The following is a 23,356-nucleotide window of genomic DNA, read 5'->3' on the forward strand; positions in this document are numbered from 1 at the left end:
AGGGACCCACTTAGACAAGACTTTAGCAACCAGTGGTGATTATAATGGCCCTGCTTAGGCAGCCACACCATGTTTAGCTGTTATCTCATTTACTGTTCAGGGGTCTTAGGAGGCAGAGTGTTTTTTTTGTGTGTGTGTGTGTGTTTTTTTAAATATATTTTATTGATTTTTTACAGAGAGGAAGGGAGAGACATAGAGAGCTAGAAACATCGATGAGTGAGAAACATCGACCAGCTGCCTCTTGCACACCCCCTACTGGGGATGTGCCCGCAACCAATGCACATGCCTCTGACCGGAATCGAACCTGGGACCTTTCAGTCCGCAGACCAACGCTCTACCACTGAGCCAAACTGGCTTCGGCAAGAGGCAGAGTGTTTTTAAACCCCATTTTACAGAAGAGGAATATTGAGATTTAAGTTAGTTAATAACTTGCCCAAGTTTTTAAGCTAAGCTGTGAGTGCCAGAGCTGAGGTATTTCTCATAGCTCAGGCGCCTCTTTGTCTTTTTTGTGAGATGATTTAAGAGTCAGGAATCAGCAACTCCCCCTTTATATTTCCTTCACATTTCTTCTTTTTCTGAAGCTGCCACCCTGTGATTGTTGGGCATTTTTTGACATCCGGGTTATTACCTATCTCAATCCTTTTTTCTATAGCTCTTAGGACAAATTGCAAACATTGTATAATTATATTAACATTTGTTGATATTTTGGTTTTTTCCACTAATAATAATATCTAATATTTGTTGAACTCTTCCTATTGGCCAGCTGTGTTCTCTGTATATTCTCTTTCTAACCACAACTCTTTCAGGTAGATACAGATGAGGAAACAGACACAGTGTTTAACAATTCACCTAAATTTACACAAGATTTAACATTGAGAGCTGTTTATTTAAAAAATATTTTTATTTATTAATTTGAGAGAGAGAGAGAAACATCATATGTTGTTCCGTTTATTGGTGCATTCAATGGTTGATTATTTTTTAAACTATATATATATTTCAGAGAGGAAGGGAGACGGAGAGAGAGATAGAAACATCAATGATGAGAGAAATTCATTGATTCACTGCCTCCTGCACACCCTACAGTGGGGATCAAGTCTGCCACCTGGGCATATGCCCTAGCCGTGAATCAAACTATGATCTCCTGGTTCATAGGTCGACACTCAACCACTGAGCTACACCAGCTGAGCCATTGGTTGATTCTTGTATATGCCCTGGCCAGGGATCGAACTCACAGTCTTGGCATAATGGAATGACACTCTAATCTCTGAGCTTCCTGACTAGGGCTAGAGCTGTGTTTTATTTATTTTTTAATCCTCACCCAAGGATAATTTTTGCATTAATCTTTAGAGAAAGTGGAGAGGAGAAAGGAGGGAAGGAGGGAGGGAGGGAGGGAAGGAGGGAGAGAGAGAGAGAGAGAGAGAAACATTAACATGAGAAAGACTCATTATTTGGTTGCCTCCCACACATGCCCAGACTGGGCCTGAGCCGAACTTGCAACCAAGGTACATATGTGCCCTTGACTGGGAATCAAATCCATGACCCTCTGATCTGAGAGCTGACGTAGAGCTGTTGTTCTTAATTAGAGACTGGCAGATCTTTCCAGTAAAGGGCCAGGCTTTGTAGACAAGAGGCAAAATCAAAGATATGATATAGATACTTAGATAACAAGAGAGAAAATCAATTTGATGAAATTCAAAATCACGCTATATAAAAGCCTAAGCAACCGAATGTCCAGTTGACTAGTTGACTAGTCACTGTGGTATGCACTGACCACCAGTATTTGACCCTCTGGCGGTCATTGCGCTTCCACAGCCAACCTCCCATGGCTGGCCAACCTTTGCGGTCCCTTCCCCCTGCCGACTGGGTGGTCAGTGTGCTCTGACAGCCAACCTCCTGCAGTCCCTCCCCCTGGCTGGCCAGCCCCGCTCAGTGCTGGGCGAGAGGGCCCTGATGGGCCCTGATGGGCCCTGATCACCGGCCAGGCCAAGGGACCCCACCCATGCACGAATTCATGCATCGAGCATCTAGTATTATAGTAATTAAATAAATATTTTTGTAATACGGGTCTACTAATGAGAAGAATAGACTTTTTTTTGGGGGGGGTAGCTTAATTGGGGTTCAAAGTTAGTGTTCCGTATCATCAAATTAATTGTGCTTCTATGTATAAATGATGCCCGGCTTGTGGACATACAGCAGCAGGCAGCAGGCCAGATGTTGCCTGTGGTCTGTAGTTTGTCAGTTGCCTTGTTAAGTGCTACCACGCCCCTTTCTCTCTCTGGGCCGTGACTCTCCGTCCAGGGTGCCTGGAGTGACCTGGCGAGCTTTAATGAGAACATCTGCCAGTGGTTGTTCTAGGAGCCTGGCAGGCAGTGACAAACAAATTCTGATTTTGTAGAATTAGCCCAGGTGAAGTGTTAAAATAAAGTAGGGAAGGCCTTATAGGCAAGATTTAGGTAGGGGGCTGTGAGAGATTGCACTGGACAGCTCCAGGCCCCTGGACACCTCTCATGATGGCATTTCTCCTTCTGAATCTGGAGAGGGCCACCCTTCATATATATATGCAGAGTGCTTTTATGTCCTTTTAAAACGTATATACAGTATGATAATGTTTGTATGTGTTGTGTAGCTTTTTACACAACACATACAACCAGAGGTCCATCATTATTTTCAGATTTATTCACATTAATATGTGTAGCTTTAATCCATTCCCATATCAGTAATCTGTTGCTTTGTAACAACCCCTAAAATTTACTGACTTAAATAACATTTATTATTGCTCCTCAGACTGTGGGTCAGCTTGGTGGCTCTGCTGGCCCTGGCCAGGTTCTCTCATGTCTCTTTGACCAACTTGGGGTTGGCCGAGGTTGAGGAAGGTTAAGACACCTGTGGTAGAGACAGCTTGTCCCCACTCCCGCATTTCAACATGCGGGAGGTGAGTGCATCTTGTTCCCCAGGTTGCTGAGCAGGCATCTGAGAGAGCAAGAGGAACTACAAGGCTGAAGCTTCAGCCCGGCTTGGAGAAGGCCAGCATGACCCCTCTTGCACCCTGTTGAAGGCCATCCCGATGGGAGGGATGCAGCTCTGTGCCGAGGAGCAGCAGAGACACAGCCAGTGTCCCGGAGGCAGGCAGGCGAGGGGGTAATTGTGGCCAGTTCGGCACACCCTCTCTTCAGTTCATTATCGCTGCTGTGGAGTGTTTTGCTGTATGCATGTGCTGATGCATTTCTTCCTCCACTGTCACCAGTTCGTGGCACTGTACCCAGTGCTGCTGTGGGTGACGTTGTTTGTACATCCTTGGGCAGGCATGCTGCAGTTTCATGAAGGTGTAAGCGAAACAGTGTATGAGCAAGGTGTGCGTGCACATCCATGAACTGAAGTGTCGCATCAGAGGCTGAGCTAGAAATGGCTAGAGTGGCTGCATTAATCTATGTGCTCAGCGGGAGTGTGGTTCTCACTACGCCACATCCTTGCTATATCCTAGACCAGCGGTCGCCAACCTTTCTGACCTCATGGACCACTGGTTGGCAACTGCTGCTCCAAAGTTTTCCTGAAACCAGCAGTTGCCAACTTTTCGGACCTCACGGTCCACGGGTTGGCGACAGCTGTCCTAGAGATTTTAATTTGTATTTTCTTTATTAGTAATGAGATAAACACTTTTTCATACGCTTATTGGCCATGTATTTCTTCTATGAATTGCCAGTTAATATATCTTGCCCATTTTTTATTGCATTGTTTTATCTTTCAGTGTCTTGTAGAACTTCTTTGGATTCTGATCCTTTCTTGGTTATATATGTTCTAATATTATTTCCCAGTCTGTGGTTTGTCATTGCATTTTTTAAATGAACTCTTGATGAACAAGTGTTTTTAATTTTAAATATTGTTAGATTTATCAGGCTTTTACAAATAGTTTGTACTTATTAAAGAAATTTTCTCGTCTCCATGTTCAAATTTTATATTTAAAGTTTTAAAGTGCTTGTTTTTTCACATTTTGATTATTAATCTTTTGGAATTGATTTTTGTGCATGGTGTGAGGTCAGGACCTTTTTGTGTAAATGGATTTTCATACACAGTTTAAATTCTTTCTTCTTTTTTTTTCTTTTAGGCAAGACCAGCTCTATCCCACATTTAGTTTCCATGTGTACATAGGTTTTCCTTAATATTAGTTTCATATAGAGTAATGGTGTCCAGTTTTCACTTTGCAGCTGGCACCTTTTGTTTACTGTTGTATTATTGCTGACTTAGTGCCCTTAATTTCCTGGATGATGATAGTAAGTAGCAGGTCTTTGGTTGCTTACTGTGTGCTAGGTTACTATACCGTACTTAGGGCTTTAATGCATTGATTCATTTGGTCCTCATAACTGCATATGAGTTAGCGGTTTTTGTTTTCAGTTTAGAGATGAGTAAAGTGAGGCACAGTGGAAGCCCACTGAGAGCTGGGATTTTGAACCCAGTCCAGGTGGCTTCAGGGTCTCAATTTAAAGCCATTATCCTTCATTTGCATAAACCGAAGTGAGACTGGCTTCTAGTAAACTGTAACCTATTGAAAATTTGTCTAGTTACTTATGCTTAAGGACACAATTGTTAGAATGAGTCAGGCAGCACAGTAGAGATTTCTGGAGTTTGTTTTTAGAATTTAATTTGGCTTCCTGAACCAATCATCTTTGCACTCGCCTTCCCCATCACATTGCATGTGAGGAAATAGAGAAAATGACTGTTTTTTGATTTCTGGATTAATGTATGGGCACTAGTAGAAGACTGCTGTGTGCAGGAGTGAGCACAGACATGTAGGGCAGAGATGGGTGCTCTGCAGGGGTTCCTTTTAAAACCAGGATGTGACCCCCTGGCAGTGGGCAAGGAGACACCTGATTGGTGGTGTTGCTCTTATATCAATCAGGGGCAAAGCAGATGTACAGTCCTTAGTTCATCCTAGCTTGATGCCTATGTCGTGGTCAGAGCTGTTTCATGCCTGAGGCACATTTAAAAGCAAACAAACAAACAAACAAACAAAACCAGGATGTGTATGGCTTTATAAAGGCAGATAGGCTGTTGGATCAACCTGAGAACACACTGCTTTGGGTAACTTACCTCTTCTTGCCCTCTAGCCACCCTCAAAGAAGCACCCTTCATCCAGGCCAACCACGTGGGTCTCTGCGCTCTGGACCTCCCATGGCACCCATTAGCTCTCCCAGCTCTGTTAATATTCATTTAGAATTTGATTGTGTTTGATAGCACTTTGATTACTTTTTGGTTGCTTTTAAAATATGTCTTAAGTTCCTAACAGTATTATAAGCTTCTTAGGATATGGATGGTATTTTATAGTTACTTTTATCATCCCCTCTATCACTTAGCATAGTAGCTAACTGAAGTGCAGGTGCCTGAAGATTTTTCTTTTAATGTAGCTCGATGAGTAAGATCTGAGGAAGGGCAAATTTTATTATTTTTTTTTTAATTTTTATTTTTTATATATTTTATTGATTTTTTACAGAGAGGAAGGGAGAGAGATAGAGAGCTAGAAACGTCGATGACAGAGAAACATCGACCAGCTGCCTCCTGCACACCCCCCCACCGGGGATGTGCCCGCAACCAATGTATATGCCCTTGACCGGAATCGAACCTGGGACCTTTCAGTCTGCAGACCGACGCTCTACCACTGAGCCAAACCGGTTTCAGCAGGAAGGGCAAATTTTATATTCAACTTAAATTTTTGACTTTTATTCAACAGGTTGCTTAAGTATGTACTTTGTTCAAAGAATTGCAGGAACAAATGAATCAGAAACAGTTCCTCGAAAGGAATAGGCTCTTAAATCAATTTACAAATTATAAATACAAGCAGTCCTTGGGTTTTGTTGGAGATCTGTTCCTATGGTGTGACATAACTGATTTTCCCGGTAAGTCGGAACCCACCTACATAAGCACCTATGTCACTCAATGGAGCACATACATAGCAATAATGAAGTGAAACAGTAAAAAAATTTGAAAGAAAGGTAACAATTCCTGACCTTTACTTGTGGTAAATAAATAGTAAAAAACATAAAGCACATATGTACATATGTCGAAATAATGGAACTTTTTTTTTTTTTTAATAAATACTGTAAATGGGAGATGGCAATGTAACCACAAAACTTAAAGTCCGACGGAACCTGAAGACTGCCTGTACAGTGTTTGTTTTCATGTACATCTTAGTTTCATAAAAGGAGAAGGGCAGAAGTTGTTTATAACTGATTTTAATTGGGGAGATCCATGATATTATAATTACTAGGGGCCCAGTGCATGAATACTTGCACCTTGAAAGGAACCGTGGGCTTTGAGGCTGCAGTGAACACAAGGACAGGTTTGGGCCCATCCTCTGCACCCTCACCTAGCCCCTCCTGCCACAGTCCCCCTGGTGCCCTGTCTGCCAGCAGCCCTGCTTCCGCTGCCACCACTCCACTGCCACCAACCCCAGGCTTGCACCTGCTGATGGCGCAGAGTGATTGGAGCCAGTGCCAGCAGTGGGTGTGAGTGGGGCCTGTGCCGTCAGTGGGTGGGAGTGGTGGCTGCTGCCTCAATTGCCCCTCAAGAGCAGGGGGAGGTGGAGGAGCCCTGAGAGGTGATTGGCGTTGGCAGCAGGTGCAAGTGCTGGGCAGGACCATGGTGCACAGGAGCAAAGAACTGTCAGTAACCACCAGAGGCTCCCCCCACCCAATGACAGCGACTGGCACCCCACCTTGTTCTGGTGCCCCCTCTCACATGCACCACCATCCCGCCATGGCCAGCACCCACCATGTTCTGTGTGTGGTGGTCAGTGCACATCATAACAACCAGTTGTTCAGTTTTCTGCCTTTTGGTCTATTTGCATATTAGGTTTTTATATGTATAGATATCGTTAGGAAGAAGTCACTCAAGGTAGACCGTAGTAAGGTCCAGAGCTGGGAGTGGGCAGATGAAGGAGAGGGAACAGTCATTGTGTCCATGTGGAGGGGCTGGACAGAGACGAGAGGAATAGGAATAGGGAGCTAGTCCTGAATGTGGAAGGTAGGATTTGACAGGTGGATTAGGAGTGGAGGGTGGGATTGAATTTCAGGAAGACGGAATGATGTGCACCCGGTCTGGTAGAGGCAGAAAAATCTGGCTGTATTTGGAGCAAAAGTAGTTGAATTTGGCTAGTATATAGGGGAGTGAAAGTAGGTAAGTTGGGGCCAGTTTGTGTAGGGTCTTAAATATCAGGCTAAGGTGTTTGGACTTGGTTCAGTAGACAGTGGGGAGCCACTAAGGTTTTTGAGTAATATGATCTTAGCCATGCTTTTGGAAGATTAACCTGGCTGAATTGTGAGTAATGAATGAATGGGAAAATGGAAGTATTTTCCATTGTTGGATCACATTTTTGTTTTCTGTATAAATATAACTAAAACAAATGAAGGCTTAATTTAGTTATTAAATAGTACTAAGAATCTTCATTAATTAACATGTAATAAAATATGTATTGTGTATTTCTCATATCTAACTAACCTTTTAAAACTATTCGAGGCCCTGTTCACCTGTTAGATTCTAATTAAATTTGTGAGTTCAGATTCTTTATTTAGTTTATACTTTACAGATAGATTAATCTTCCAGGTACACGGTTCTGATGATGGCATTGTACCACTCAAAAAGCCTTCAGCACCGCTCTGTGGCTGCGAATAAAGTCCGAATTTCAAAGCCCAGCAATCAAGGCCTTCTCTCATTTCTCTCACCACTCTCGACTGCCTCAGCAAAATGGCCCTGAGACTCCTGGCGATGTCCTCTTTCCTTGTCTCCTTTTCTCTGGTTTCTGTACCCTTTCTTAGAGGCAGGAGATTCAAAGTATGTTGCTGTCCTGAGAACTTCAGTGACCCGCTCCTATCTGGCAGAGCTGGGAGGAAAACTCTTATCATTTGACCAAAAAGTATTTTTCGTACTTGGTTGGGACCTGTATTGTGCCATCCCCTGAGGATGTGATGGTGAGTGAAACAGAAGTGGTCCCTATGCTTTATAGTCTACAGCACATGTGTCAAACACAAGGCCCGCGGGCCAAATCCGTCCCACCAGGCCTTGCAATGTGGCCCGCACCTCGCTGTCATCACTGCACTCCGCTGCGTTTCCATCACAATGACAGTTTATGACTGTTCAGTAAACCATTCGGCCCGCGATTTAGGCTGGATTTTAGATTTTGGCCCCTTCTCTGATTGAGTTCGACACCCCTAGTCTACAGTCTTGAGAGACAGACATTGCTCACTCAGTAGAATTAAGTTACAGTTACCAACTAGGGTGGGTCCCATCAAGGAAAAGTACTTTGGGGTACTTGAGAGGATTAATGGGGAAAGGGAGTGAGGCCAAATCAGAGTAGCATGTCAGGAAGGTCTCTAAGGAAGTGAATTTTAGGCTGAGAACAGATGTGCCAGCTGGAGTGGATAGACAAGGTGCCCAGTGAGAAAGCCCTACCAGACAGAGACCAGTGTGCTGAGGCACTCGAGAAAAAGAGTTTGGTAGTAGCCCAGCTGGTATGGCTCAGTTGTTGAGCACCAACCTATGAACCAGGAGGTCATGGTTTGATTTCTGGTCAGGGTACATGCTCAAGTTGTGGGCTTGATGCCTAGTAGGGGTGTACTGGAGGCAACTGATTGATGATTCTTTTTTTTTCTTTTTTTCTTTTTTTAAATATGTTTTATTGATTTTGTACAGAGAGGAAGGGAGAGAGATAGAGAGTTAGAAACATCGATGAGAGAGAGTCATCGATCAGCTGCCTCTTGTACACCCCCTACTGGGGATATGCCCGCAACCAAGGTACATGCCCTTGACCGGAATCGAATCCAGGACCCTTCAGTCCCCAAGCCGACGCTCTATCCATTGAACCAAACCGGTCTCGGCTGATTGATGATTCTTGCTAACCATTGATGTTTCTATCTCTTTCTCCCTTTCCCTTCCTTTATCTGAAATAAATCCTATATAATAAAAGTAACATGCAAATCGACCGAGCAGCAAAATGACTGGTCGCTATGACATGCACTGACCACCAGGGGGAAGACGCTCAATATAGGAGCTGCCTCCTGGTGATCACTGCGCTCCTACAAGGGGAGCACCACTTAGCCAGAAGCCAGGCTCACAGCTGGCAAGCTCAACCTGTCCTGCCTCTGCTGCAGGCAAGTGGTAAGGAGTGAGGGGTCCCAGACTATGATAGCCCCAAACTGCGAGAGGGATGTCTGGCTGCTGGTGGACATCCTCTGATGTTCCTGGACAGCGAGAGGGCACAAGCTGGGCTGAGGACTACCCCCACCCCCTAGTGCACGAATCTTGTGCACCAGGCCTCTAGTAAAAGCATATTTAAGAAGAGAATATATCCCAATCCAAGCACTCTTATCCCCACTATCCTCTCTGGGCTAAATCTCAATTGAATGAACTGGTCTCTGCTTCTTACCTTGCAGCCCGGCAGTCTGTTCTTGATAAAGCACTTTGTGATTTCTGTTTCACAGAGGAAAAGGCAGAGGCATGCTCCCACTGGGCCTTATGCTAAACACTACAGTGCATGTGTCTGCTCTCGTACCCACAAAGTGCTTTAGTCCAGAACGTCAGTGGGCAGAGGCTGAGAAACGCTGCTTCAGCATCAAAACTCAGACTCTGTTATGAGGCTAACATCCACAGATCTCTACAACTTGTTGTCTATACAGATTATAAGAATGATTGCACATACTTCTAAACAAATATACTGGAACTGACATACACGTGCATGCTCATGTTCCTACATCTAACTGAACATTCTGTGTTCACAATAGTTCCTTTGGAAAGGTTATTCATTTGTTTATGTGATCCTGCCGTTTTCACAGTTGCTTTTGAGACCTGCAGCAAATTCTTTAAATCTCCTTATTGGTATCACATGTTATTCTAAGGGTAGATTTGGAGATATCCAGTGCTTTCTGAATACATTGCGATGAATAATGAGGCTGGGCAGTAATTCTTTTGTAAGATGAAATGAAATATGACTATAATGTAATACTTGACTGTAAAGACAGTTTAAAAGTAATACTGCTTCTATAAAATATTTTCATCAGTAAAAAATTAGGAATAAATGTTTTATATTCTCAATTTGAAGGAGAGTATTTACATATGAAAGTTCTAAAGAGCCAAGTGTTCATCCGAGTCACATGTTGAAATGTTATCTAGTATTAGGAACACAGGCACTCATGTAATATTGAGAACGTACTTTGGGAGAGCAATTTATCATATTGTTAGATTGAAAATGTTTGTATCCTATCATTTAGGAATCCAACCTGCCACTATTAATTTTCAGAAACATTTACACCAGTAAGCAGAGATACTTACATACACATAGAGCTATTTCTTAAAGCTTTGTTAAAAAGAAAATCCAAATACTTGTCAGCAGCATATTGGTCACCAATCATTAGTACATCCTTCCAGTAGAATACTGTGCACCAACAATATATGTGGGCTGGCATGAAAGGAAGAGGATATATTAAATTAGGGAGGTGGGTGTTACAACACACACACCAAAAACTAGTATGTATAGCATCCAGCACAAAATTAAATATGTCAGATATGCTTAGAAGAAAGACCTAGAAGAAAACTACTAAGCTAACCATGGGAGTAGGGAACATTCCTGCATTTCAGACATGTTTGATTGTTTTAAATGAATGTATGCTTTACATCAGAAAAAAATTATTTTGAATCCATGGGACAAGTCATCTTGCTTTATAGCCAGGTCTTTCATTGTTTTGAGACAGCCTGTTTTGTATTAATACATACCATGACAAGAGATCGTCCAGCAGTTCTGTATCTGTAGTCAGGAATACTTAACATTGTCCCCAGATCCCTAGGGCTTTGTTCTTCACTGCCTTAAAAGTTTGTAATTCTTCACTTTAGAGTGAGAATGGCAAAGGTTAGTTGTGACTGTTTCTTTTCTAAAAAGTCTTAGGCTTGAAATATGTTGTGGTGTGCTCATCTGCGTTGCTCCTGCAGGTGGTGCTAGTGGGTTTGCAGTGTTCTTGGTGTTTAATAAGTCAAGTTCCCCTGAACTGGGAAATCTTTTCATTACTGGCCCTTCCTTATATGTTGCTGTTTTCATGTAATTTTGGAGAATCAGCTGTTTTCTTACGGTTATTCAAGAAATACACTGAGTGGCCAAATTACTAAACACTTAATAATCTGGCCACTCAGTGTATATCCTATATAATAAAAGGCTAATATGCAACTTGTCCCCTTCACCAGGAGTTTGACCAGCAGGCTGGCCAACCGCCCATGTCCCTTCCCCCTGGCCAGCCTGGCTGGACCCCACCCATGCATGAATTCATGAACCAAGCCTCTTATTCTCTCTCTCCCCCCCCCCCCCCCTCTCTCTCTCTCTCTCTCTCTCTCACACACACACACACACACACACACACACACACACACAGACACACACTCACACACACACAGAGTGGCCAGATTATTATGATCTCTGAACACATAATAATCTGGTTACTCAGTGTATAGTGTAACAGAAAAATATGTAACAAGTTCTTATTTATCTACTAGTACTTTACTTGTTCCATCTTTGGGGAACTTGAATTTATGTCAACCACAGAATGATCCTCTGTAACTCTTTTAAAGTCCCAAAACATCAAAACTAATTTTTTAAAATGAATTTTCTTTGAAGTCCTCCCTTCCCTTCCTCTTTGTATATCCAGCCCCCCCTCTTCTCTCTTTCTTTTTCCCAGTCTGTCAAGTTCAAGAGCAGCTCAGATGCCATGAATTAAGTGAAGCACAAAAGGGGAAAGGAGACCCTTTCAAAGAACAAAGGCCTCCCATTAGGCTGCCATGTTCTCTTTTGAGCAAATGCGCACCCTGCCCGGTTTCTCCTGCTGTCCCCATGCCCTGCACAGAAGGTAAATAGGCAGATCCTCATTACCCCACATTTCCCCCTCTCCTCCAGGCCACACACAGGCTGCAGGGCTTTGATGTCTTCAGGCATTCTCTGAGAGTTGCTTTACTCCTTTTAAAGAGCAACAGGGGAGAGATGGCGGTGAGAGCAGTGCGCACCGGGGAAAACCCCACAGGAGAGAAAATGAGCTGTCGGGGCCACAGCCGAGAATCCAGGGTAGGTGGAAGGAACCCACCGCTGCTGCCATTCTTCTACCCATGCCTGTTAGTGCCCTGCATTTTACAGACAACTTTGATTGACATTCGCCAGAGATTGGTTAGTTTCTCTTCTGTAACAAAATAGACAAATGGGAGTAAGTTTAATTGCCGAGCACAGTTCTTGTAACACTGAGAAACTTGCTAATCTTCCTGCATCCCATTGGATGTTGGCTCTGCGGTGTCATGTGGATGGTTTAGCTTAGTTTGTGGTCTTACATGTCTTTTCATTGGGCTGGGACTGAGAAATGACAGGAAAAAAGCTTTGAATGGCAAATAAGAAAAGGGATAACCTATGTGGAATCAAACTTAAAATTTGGGAGATAAACTATTGAAGTTCATATTTTACCCACTTGCAATGAGCCTGCTTATGGTAACATTTTAATGTTGCTGACAAGCAGCAGTTGCATTTGCAAAGGAATGTATGATTCGAGCTGTTTGCTTCAGTTAATCACTTAAACGTCATAAGGATAGCAAGTTTGTGGAAATAGTCAGAAACCTTAATTCACTGCAAAGTGGAACTATCTGATAACTGGAGGTTTGGACTATAGTTTTATTTATTTTTATTCCTTTGAAGAAACTGAATAGTCAGTGAATGGTTCATATGGAAACCTGGCTAATACACTTGAAGTAAAAAACAAACAAATAATAATAATAAATATGTTAACTTCATGAGGAAATGTTTTGACTTGAATGGACCCTGGATGTTGCTTTTCAGGAACCACAGCCCTTGGTTTCTGGTTTTCTGGGTGTAGTAGTTTGCAAGAAATCCTTTGGTTTATATACTTGGCAGCCAAATGAAAGGCAAAGGGCTCCTTGCTTTGCATTGTGTAGGGAAGCACATTTTCTGTTGTCTGGGTAGGATGTTCCTAAAGGTGCAGACGGAGCCTCCGAGGAGAGACTGGGTTCTCATTTACCTCGCTGTGCTCTGGTCATAGGTGGGGTTGTTGTCGTTCTGTTCTTTGGGGAGGCATCAATCTTCAGGCAAAATTGCTTCGCTGTCCAGCACATACTGCTCAAGTGCGGTATCCTTGCTGCTACAGCTGTGCTGATGTTACAGGGAGCAGTGATTGACAGTGGGTTGGGGGAGAGGAGAGTGAATGCAGACTTACTGAATGCACATTTCCTGCCATCCTTTCTGAACACAGCTCTGCCCTGTGGCATGGCTTTGCACCAGCCTCAATATTTCTTCTAATCTGAGAGGCCCTGCACTAGACATCAGGCAGTTACAGTCCCACATATGGACATACTTTCCTGAAATAAATAACTTCTTGACACTTTCCAGGTTTCTGATCACACCTTCCAAGTCAATACTGATTTAAACATATTTCAGATACTATACTTGGATGAGATGAAGGCTTACACTGTTTTATTCTTTAAATAATTTAACATTTTAGGACCTCGTGGCTTTAAATTTAGAGATCTATTTTTTTAGAATTTTGAAACATTGTGCTAATAACATTGTTATAAGAATAATAATAGTAATTAGTAAAATAATAAAGTAGTACATTTTAAAGATAAGAATAAAGAAATTCATACTGGGAAAGTGATGAGAGAGGCCTTGATATAATAGCCTAGCCCTTTTTCTGAGTTTCCTGTGAAGCCATTTGAACAGTTACTGGCAAGATTTTAAACATTAAATGTATTTGTGACTAAAACCTGCCTTTGCAATAGGCAGCCTCACTGCTGCGTCCACACGGGCCTCACTGTAGAATTAGGCTCAAATGACAGCTGCAAGGGAACGGCGCAGTGTGATGGCCTAACCTTTGTTTACTGAAAGGTGGAGCGTGTGGAGATTCGGGGCTTCACACCAGTTCAGGGAAGTAGGATTTGTAAAAAATTGCAATGGGCAGTTTTTTTGTTTTGTTTTTCTGGCATGGGTAGATTTTGAATAAAAACATCCAAGGGACTGCAAGCTGTCCCCGGGGAGGAGGATGTGCGAAGAGGGGAGGGGTCTGATGAGCCAGACTTCAGAAAGTGTTTGTGGAAGGCTTGGAACTGGGGTTGAGAAGCAAAATTAACGAAACGTCAAGATATATGAAATGAAATTTAGTAGATACTTGCAGCTTGTTTCTTAGACATTGTTGGGATTAATGCAGGGCGGGTAGTGCATGGTGGTCCTCCAGCCAACCCCGCGTGCTTTCTGGTTTCGTATGGCCCAGGAGTCAAGACTGAGTTTTACATTTTTAATGGGAAGAAATAAAAAGAAGTATAGTATTTCATGACACATGAAAATGGTATGAAATAGAACGTTCTGTGTCTATCAGTAAAGTTTTATTGGGATACACCTATACCCACTTGTTTCTGTGTTCTCTATGGATGTTTCTGCGCTGCCCTGGTATGTTTCCTTGTGATCTAGGTACTGGCTCTAGCTGCTCTTGTGCTGCAGGGCAGAGTGGAGCGGTTGTGATGAGATTCATGAAGACTGATGTGGTTATTTCTGTCCTCTACAGCAGTGGTCGCCAGCCGGTGGTCCACGAACCTCCGGTGATCCGTGAGGTCCGAAAGTTGGTGACCGCTGCTCCACAGAACAACTTTGCTCTCTACGAACAAGTTTGCTGTCGTAGAGGATTCCGGCAGTACATTAGAGTGAGCAGTGTAGTTTTTCTTAAGACTAGGAATGTTTGCCATTAATAAGTTTGTTTTCTGTGTTCTTGTCTTTGTTCATCAGGAATTGGTGCTTTTTCTAGTCAGTGGTGTCAATTAATTCTGTTCTCAATAGAAGATTGTATAGTCGGTTGTTCTATGCCTGTGTCCACCAAAGATAGAATTTCTTAGGGACTTGAAAAAATAGTTGGCATTGGGTTTTTATATGACCCTTAGTGTTTTTTAAGGTGAGGGTCAGGGTGTGTTATGAACCACTTTTCCTTTGCTTTTGTTTGAACTTAATTTTAATTTAGGCTTTTATGAAAGCTTGACCTCATGTGCCGTTGAGATGGTTTCCTTTGCGTGTTCTTTCCACAGCCTTAGCCTTAGCCTTAGCCTATAGGGGAAGGTCATTCTTCTTTCTGACCCTTCCTGAGATGAATTGTGCTAAACCATCAGTCTTAGGTTTTAAGCCGTCCTTCTGCCAGAGGACTCTTGATATAAAGTGTGCTGGCTCCTGTGCACACTGTTGGAGCAATAGAGCAGGGACACGTGGGACTCGACACTGTTAAGTGTTTCTAAAGTTCCAGCTAACATTAATGCAACCATCTGATCTACGGCATTCATGTAGTGTCCCCATCCCCATCCACCAAGCTGAGTGCTGTAAATGCGATAAGATCACATCCCTGTAGTTGACAAGCATGTCAAACTCAAAGGCTAACACGGGCCAAATAAAGGTTTAATTTTATGTGGACTGCAAAAAAACAAAAGCTTCAATTTTCATAGAAACATAGGTTTATTTCAATAGAGACATGCTGTATACAAAGGGCTGAAATAAATGAGTAATCGTTAACATAAAATAATAGAAAATTTTAATAATTTTTTTTCTTGAACATTAACTTACCAGACAGTGAATAACTGCACAAATTAATAAGCATAATGCAAATAAACCTATTTTTCTTGTTCTCTGAAAGCAAAATATTTCCTATTGTGCACACCAAACAAGTCGATACAACACTAATGTGTGCCAATCAGCTGCTAAAATATGCGCTGCTAGTATTAGTGGAGAGAAATGGTATGCCTGCAAATAAGGCACATAAGGGAAATGAATGCAACATGATTATAGAAATCAGTCATTAGCGAAGGTGGTAGTCTGTTATTAATAACTAGAGGTCCAGTGCACGGGGTCCCTTGGCCTGGCCCTACGCTCTCTCGCAGTCTGGGCTAGTTTTGGCCGATTCCCGCAGTCCAGGCTGAGGGATCCCACCAGTGCATGTGCACTGGACCTCTAGTATGCATATAAGATCTTGGGTTAATCTCTTCCTGCCCTCTACCCGCCCCGCCCCCTTCCTTCTGAAATTCATTAATCTGTTCCATGTTTCCATGTCTGTAGTTTCCGTTCCTGTGTTGAGTGCCCCCTGGTGGTTACTGCACATCATAGCTACTGGCCAGTCGACTGGTCGCTTAGGCTTTTATATATATAGTTTAGGCAGAACAGGGATATTGTAAAAATTGAGTTATGAAATTTTTATTAAAATGTTTTTTACATACTGTTATATTGTCTGGGCCACAAAAATATTTGCTGAGGGCCGCATGTGGCCCACGCTGGCTGTGAGTTTGACATGTTTGCTGTAGGAGGAGGGCAGAGTTGTTAGTTTGCATTGGAGTCTGGTCCAGGTGAAGAAACCTAAGTGATACAGTTCTCCAGAGGTCCATTTCTAGACCTGTCTTACTTAGAATTTATATAAAGATTAGGGGGTGCTACCCCAGTAGCATGGTGTCTGTGACTGAAATTGTCAGAATAAGGAGAAATGGACAAAGAGCTATAATGTACAAGTTTAAAATAATGGATTTGGGGAAAATATTCCAGTCTGAACTTGTAGGATTATGGTTTTCAAGCTATTAGCAGGGAAGAGAATTTAAAAGTTGTTTATTATTTGAAGAGGCCAGATTGATGTACTGTGGCCAAAAGACTAGTTCTGGATTTTAAATTAAAGTTTATTGAAAAAAAGTTTCCACTCTTGTACGTAATGATCTCTATTTTTTTAAATATGTTTTTATTGATTTTAGAGAGAGAGAGAAAAGAGCGGGAAAGAGATAGAAGGCTGCGTCTTGCACACCCCTACTGGGGATCAGTCCACAACCTGAGCATGTGCCTTGACCAGGAATTGAACTGGCGACCTCCTGGTGACCACTGAGCCACACACCTCTCTATTGTTTTTAGTCTGTAGATTTGGACATGGTGCCTCAGTAAAGGATGGTCCAGAAGAGGGATGGCCAAGGATCAGAAAACAAAAAATGGAAGTACTACTTCCATCTGTATCATTATAAAAATTCACATGTGTTAGACATTCATTCACCTAGTTACTTGTTGAGAAACTATGTTGTAGGCCCTGTGTTGGGCTCACAAAATGTCCCCTGTCACTATGCCAGGCAGGAAACTGCAGGTCTGTGCAAAACGTACATCTCACTAGTTTGCTTTTCATATGCTCTGATAGGAAAAACAAAAGGACAAGAAATATGAAACAGACAAAGCCTTGAGATTGCCTATGATCCCCGGTGATGAAATCCTGAGTAGGTGGCAGAGCTGAGTTATTTATCAGCATTTGGGGCAGATAGTCTGGGGGTTGTGAGTGGGTTCTAGAGTCAGACACCTGCGTTTCATTCCTGGGCTACCTGCCTCTCTGCATCTTGGTTGCTTCATCTGTGAATTGGCTGTTTTGAGGGTAATGTATGCAAAGTGCTAAGAACAGTGATTGGACCACAGTAAGGAAGGGCCCACTAAATGCTAGCTATGAAGTGGAAGAACGCTAGGACTTGGAATGACTTAGAGATCTAGACACTGGACACGAAGAGCAGGAGAGCATCTGCAATGCACCCAGTGAGAACGCCTCCAAGGAGCGTGTGAGCATCCATGCGTCAGGAATCCTGGGACAGGATTATGGTGCCGAGATCTATGGAAAGGGGGGGTAAGAGTTGCTTGGATAATAGAGGAGGGTCCGCCAAGTGTGAAGAGCCTTCCAGGAGCCAGGATTAGTTGAAGAGGAGCGTTCAGAGCTGGAAAGGAAAGCTCAGAAAAGAGGGTGTTAGAGAAGTGTTAAATGACATAACTTGTCCCTCAGGAGATAGTTGATGGCTGGAGACATTTTTGATTCTCATGATTGGGAGGGAGATGTGTGCTACTGGCATCTAGTTGTCAGAGGTCCAGGTCACTGCGAAACATGCGACAGTGCACAGGACAGTCCCCACAACAAACCCTAAATGTCAGCAGTGCAGAGTTTCAGAAACAGTGGCCTAGCACCAGGGGTAATAAAGGCCCCTGGGTAATAGAAGCCTGCATTTATAATGTCATCTTCACCCACAGCCTGGTGAGCACGTGTGCACGCTTAGCTCAAGTCTAGCTCCAGCATCTCCTCTCATTGTGTAATCCGGAACTTCAGATGGCACTTGCCTGCTGCACACTTTGGGTCCCCTCCCATCCCAGAGGCAGCAAGGAGAAATGGACATTTGCTTGGGTGAGAGGGTGCAATAAAACTTCTTTCCTATGTATATTCCTCTCTTACAGGCACTCTTTTGCACACTAGCAAGGTGATTGATTAAGGAAGATTTAGTTCATGACTAGAATAAAGAAAAGTCCAAGCTTGAAGACATAGAGATCCTTGGCATTTCATCTGTAGGACAGTTTTTGAAGTCACTGTGGTTTGGGTTGGGGGGAGAGGTGACAGTCTATGCGTGAAATGGAGGGTGGCCTGGTGTGTGGGACCATTCTGGAGTGAGGCAGTGTGTGTAGGGGGGGAGGGGGGAAGGGTCAGGGAGAAGATAAGGACCTTTCCCTTTTATCCCAGACCTGCAAACCCGGCTATTTGTACAACTGTTCCATAGGCACATTGAATACAACACATCCAGACTTATCTTTGTCCCTTCACCTCACATTTTCCCTTCTTGTATTTTCCTCTATATCCCCACAACTTACTCAGTGGCTCAGGCTGAAGTTTGCGTTCATTCTAGTAATCTACTTCATTTAGTGATAGATAAATAAACAAAAGCAGTCCTGGGTCAGAAGTGCTCCAGTGGGGCCGAGGCAGACGTGTGACCCTCCTGAAGGAATGTACCAGCAGCCCAGGCTCCTCGGGTTAGTTTTCCAAATATGAGTTGAACCCCAAACTATAGAACCCAGGAGGGAACCAGCCAACATCAGACTTGCAGTGACACAACCAACAATGGTAGTAGACCCTCCCCCCCTCCAAGGACTTCAGAGGATTGGAATTAATCAGGCTTCGTATTAAAATTACAAAGACTTTAATAATAAAAGAGGGTATTGCAAACATGGGCAAAGAGCAAAGCATAACAATGAGCAGGCAGATTTGGCAAAGAAGCATTCTCTAGAAAGGAAGGAAATAGTCACTGAAATACAGAAATTCAGTGAACAAGTGAAGTAGTAGGTTGGACCCTTTTTGAAGAGTGAATTGATGACAGGACTCAGGAAATTAACCGGATGCAGCAGCAGTGGTATTAAAGATAAAATGTGGAAGAGAAGTTAGGAGATATCAAGGATAGAATGAGAAGTTTAAAATTAATCTAATTGCACTTCCAGTGAGAATAGAATACTTGGCTATTATCAATTCAAATACATACTGGCTGAGAATTTTCTAGAATTGACAAAAGGCCTAAGGTCTCAACTTCAGGAAACACAATGAAACCTCAAGCTGGATAGATAAAAATTCTACCCCTAGATGTATTATATGACACTTCAGAAAATAAAATATGAAAAATGTCTTAATAAGGAAACGGAAGGAATAGACAATTGCTCATAACAAGGCCCCATTTTCCTGTACTCGGTAACAATGAAAGCCTACAACAGCAAGCTTATTAAATGCTGAGAAATAATAATGATCAGCTTGAACATGTTTTCTCAGCTGAACTTCTATTCAAGAATGAAGATGAAGTGGCATTTTCCCCCCCCCACAAATAAACTGAATTGGCTCCCATCATACTTAAGCTAAAGAAAATTTTAGAGGCTGTCCTTATGAAAGAAGGATCTTGAACTTGGGAGGAAAGACTGAGGATGCAAGAGAGAATGGTGAGCAAAGGGATTGGTAACGTGGGTAAATTTAAGTTAAATTCTACACTCCTGTTTCAACACCTTGGCACATAGTAAATACTTGACTAATATATAGATAATTCATCAGTTTCCTGAAATAGTGTGTTTTCTGGTTCAACCATGGCAGATAGAGGAATTGACTTCCTACTCAGGATTTTTCAAAGAGAAGCTGAAATCTCAGTAGGACTCCCAGCAGGATTCATTTTACTTTGCAGAGTTCAGAGGCACAGTTAGTCCCTGGGATGTGATTTGGAATGGCTGAGTTTCTTAAAAGATTTGTGTCTACTTACAGGCTGCTGAGCAAGTTTTAACTTAGGTATTAACTAAGTTTAGCGCCATTTACCAAGATCTTAAGTGTCAGTCTGGATTTATAGTGGGAATCTGGAATTTCTGCTCATAACGTTCTCAGATTTCACATCAATTAACTAGAACACAGTTCTAAATTTATCATCTCTGAGAACCCATGCTAATCTAGGAGAAACATAAAGAGAATGAATAAAATAGAGATTAGTATTAATTAAATGGCCAAGAACACCACAAATCAGAAGCCACTCTTTCTCTCTTATGACCCTGTCTTTATAAAAGAAGTATTTGCTAGTCAAAAACATATTTTAACTGCTGAAATTTAGATATGCTATCAGGAGTATGGTAGGGTTTTATTATGGTGGCTGCCTTTATTCAAAATCAATAAATGTACTCTTTTTCAGTACATATTTCTCTTTTGGAAATAGTTTCTTTCAAGAAGTCTTGTTGTAGGTTTCTTTCAAGAAGTTTTATTGTAGACTTAACACCGATGTCCCTGATCTAATACTTATTGACTTTCTAGCCATCATTCATTCATTTAACACATAGTTTTGAGTACTTGTCAGGTTCTACAAAGCACTAAGTTTGCCCTAATGAAAAGGACTGATAGGTGCTGTGCAGGGGGCTTGCCTTCTAGTGGGGCAAGTAAACACGTTTTAAAATGAGAAGAACTGAGGGAATCAAGTAGGGTGACATGATCATAACTAGAGAAGGGAGATGCTTTTTAGACCAATAGTAGGGGAAGGTCTTGCTGAGGGGATGACATTCAGACAGAGACTTGAATGGCCAGAAGAAGCCACCTGGGCAGAAGCGTCTTGGGTTGAAGGAACAGAAACTGCCAGGCCCATAGGAGCCTGGGGGTGTTCACATGGTGTGATCGGTGCCGAGAGGATATTAACACGGTGGTGTCGAGGGTGTATTAACGCCGTGGCTTAGCTGGCCCGACATCTTGTGGAATCATTTAGGTTTTATGATGGGCTAGAAAATTATAAGAACTAAATAGATGTGCAGAAAGAATAGAACTGAGACTGAAATCTGTAACTTAACACCATCATGTACAAATCAAAAGACCACATTTTGGAAATTGCAACTTAGCCAGGATGTGCACTTATAATAGGAGTTTTGCAAAGATGCCAAACACAATGTGGCAGCCACACTTTTTAGCAGAAAACAAATTCTTAGTGTAGTCTGAAAACTCTAATTTTATTTTACACATCAAATTAGTAACTCTTAGTAATTTGCATATTGGTTATTGGTGGGTTGCTGTCAGCTTCAGGTAGTAGAAACTGAGACTGGTTGAAACACAAGGCAGTCAGTGTGGCTCCCATGATTGAGAGAGCAGAGTGTCAGGGACAGTAGGACTGAGCTCCATATGTTGCTTTGCCCTCAGATTCTTTTCCTCAAGGTTGCAAAACAGCTGCCAGCAGCCAGGGAAATATGCTTCCTGTTCATGTCCAGAGAAAGGAGAGTAACCACGCACCGTTCTTCATGCAGCATGAGAACAACTGCCCAGAAAGGCCCAGGAGCTCTGTCCTTGGGTTTAGTACAGAATTGAATAAATGCTGGATCCAGAACATTGAGGTTTTCCCCTGAGCTGCGGTCATTGGCTAAATGCCATTGCCCTTCTCCAAGCGGGGAGAGTGGGAACAGCAGCCAGCATGCACTGTGAGTTTGTAATGCAGAGAGCATGAGGGTCAACAGAATTAGCATTTTGGATCAGTCTGGCCCAGGAGTGGCACAAAGACAGGGCTCTGAACTTGGTGTCACAGTGAAAAGTGGACTGCGGATGGTCCCGAAGGGCCATCGACATTTAACGAACAGAGAAAGAGGAGCCTGTGAGTCAGAATTTCTGACTCCAGTTTATCCTGCGTCTGCTCTGATGTAGAATGAGATAGGAGTGATGACCGTGGGATTTGTTTCTCATGTATTTCTTTTTCCAGAAGAATAACCACTGGAAATATATTAAGCTTAGAAATTGAGATTTGAATTTACTCTAAGCAAAAATGTCTCTGAACATTTAAGTAAAGATGTCTCTAAAATTCACACATCTATAATAATAAAAGCGTAATATGCAAATCGACCAAACAACTAAAGAGCTGGATGACCTTTCGGACGACCATGCAGTGACACACACTGGTGCCAGGGCAGCCAAGGTGGGTGTGATGTGGTAGTCAGGAGGATGCAGGCCCAGGCCACCCTCTGCTGGGTGATGGATGGAGGGGCTCCGCGATCACCCTGCAGCAGGATGCCCAGGCTACTTGGCTGGCAGCTCTGCAGCAGGTGGGTGAGACCTGTCTTTGCAGGGCGATTGATCTGGGAGCCCCTTAATTGATCGTCCCACAGAAGGAGGCCCAGGCCACTGGCTAGCCAGTGACTCTGTGTGCAGGCTGGTCAGTGATCACCTGCAGAGGGAGGCCCAGGCCAGCCAAGTGATTGCACCCCTGCCTGCTGCTCACAGAGAGAGATGACTGGTGGTGGGGGAGGGGGAGCAGTGCTGCACAGATGGCAAGCTGTAGCAGAGGCAGGGGAAGGGCTAGCTGCCAGAAGCCAGGGGAAGAAAAGCCCCGAAAGGCCCTGATCGCCCGCCAGGCCTAGGGACCCTACCCAAGGAGTCCTGGGTTGCAAGAGGGTTTAGGCCGGCCTCTGGTGTTTTAAGAAAAGAAAATGACAAGCAGAATAGAAGTCAAGTGTGTGTTCTTTTCTGCCTTGTATATAAGGTCAGTAATCTGATCTTTGAGTAAAGTTTTATCATGTATTTTGTCATAAAACAGATTATGAAATAATCCTGGGAATAAGTAAACAAACACTTTCTTTGAATTTGATGGATTTTTTTTTTTTAAATCATGACTGGTCTTTGATTAATTTACAATATAGTTTTAAAAGTACATTTTGCAAGTGTAATACTGAAGGTATTTAGTAATTCCTTTTTAATTTTGAGCTGCAGAAAACTCAGTGACCTTGAATTCATGAATTGTAATAGCATCCTATTTAATAAAAGAGTAATATGCAAATTGACCATCACTCCAACACACAAGATTGCTGCCCCATGTGGTCAAAGATGGCCACCCCTATGTGGACAAAAGATGGCTAGCAGGGGAGGGCAGTTGGGAGGGACCAGGCCTGCAAGGAAGGGAATTTAGGGGTGACTGGGCTGGCAGAGGAGGGCAGTTGGGGGGGACCAGGCCTGCAGGGGAGAGCAATTGGGGGGAACCAGGCCTGCAGAGGAGGGCAGTTGGGAGAAAT

General features: G+C 43.0%; 1 protein-coding gene and 1 pseudogene across 3 annotated transcripts in view; both read left to right on the forward strand.

Moving 5' to 3' along the window:
• Positions 1 to 23,356, forward strand: part of POU2F1 (POU class 2 homeobox 1) — a 122,254-nt gene that overhangs the window by 29,199 nt on the left and 69,699 nt on the right. Inside the window, exons 1-2 of one of the 3 annotated variants that reach the window (XM_045582943.1) lie at positions 18,649 to 18,841; positions 19,626 to 19,789. The exons of the other annotated variants lie outside the window; for them this stretch is intronic. The gene's annotated coding sequence lies outside the window, so the exon portion shown is untranslated. Of the gene's footprint in view, positions 1 to 18,648; positions 18,842 to 19,625; positions 19,790 to 23,356 lie in introns of those variants that run through there. 3 annotated transcript variants of the gene reach the window in all.
• LOC118721798 lies at positions 4,836 to 4,979 on the forward strand (annotated as a pseudogene).

The sequence above is a fragment of the Pipistrellus kuhlii genome, unplaced genomic scaffold, assembly GCF_014108245.1.
Source record: "Pipistrellus kuhlii isolate mPipKuh1 unplaced genomic scaffold, mPipKuh1.p scaffold_m20_p_18, whole genome shotgun sequence".
Lineage (NCBI taxonomy): Eukaryota > Metazoa > Chordata > Mammalia > Chiroptera > Vespertilionidae > Pipistrellus > Pipistrellus kuhlii.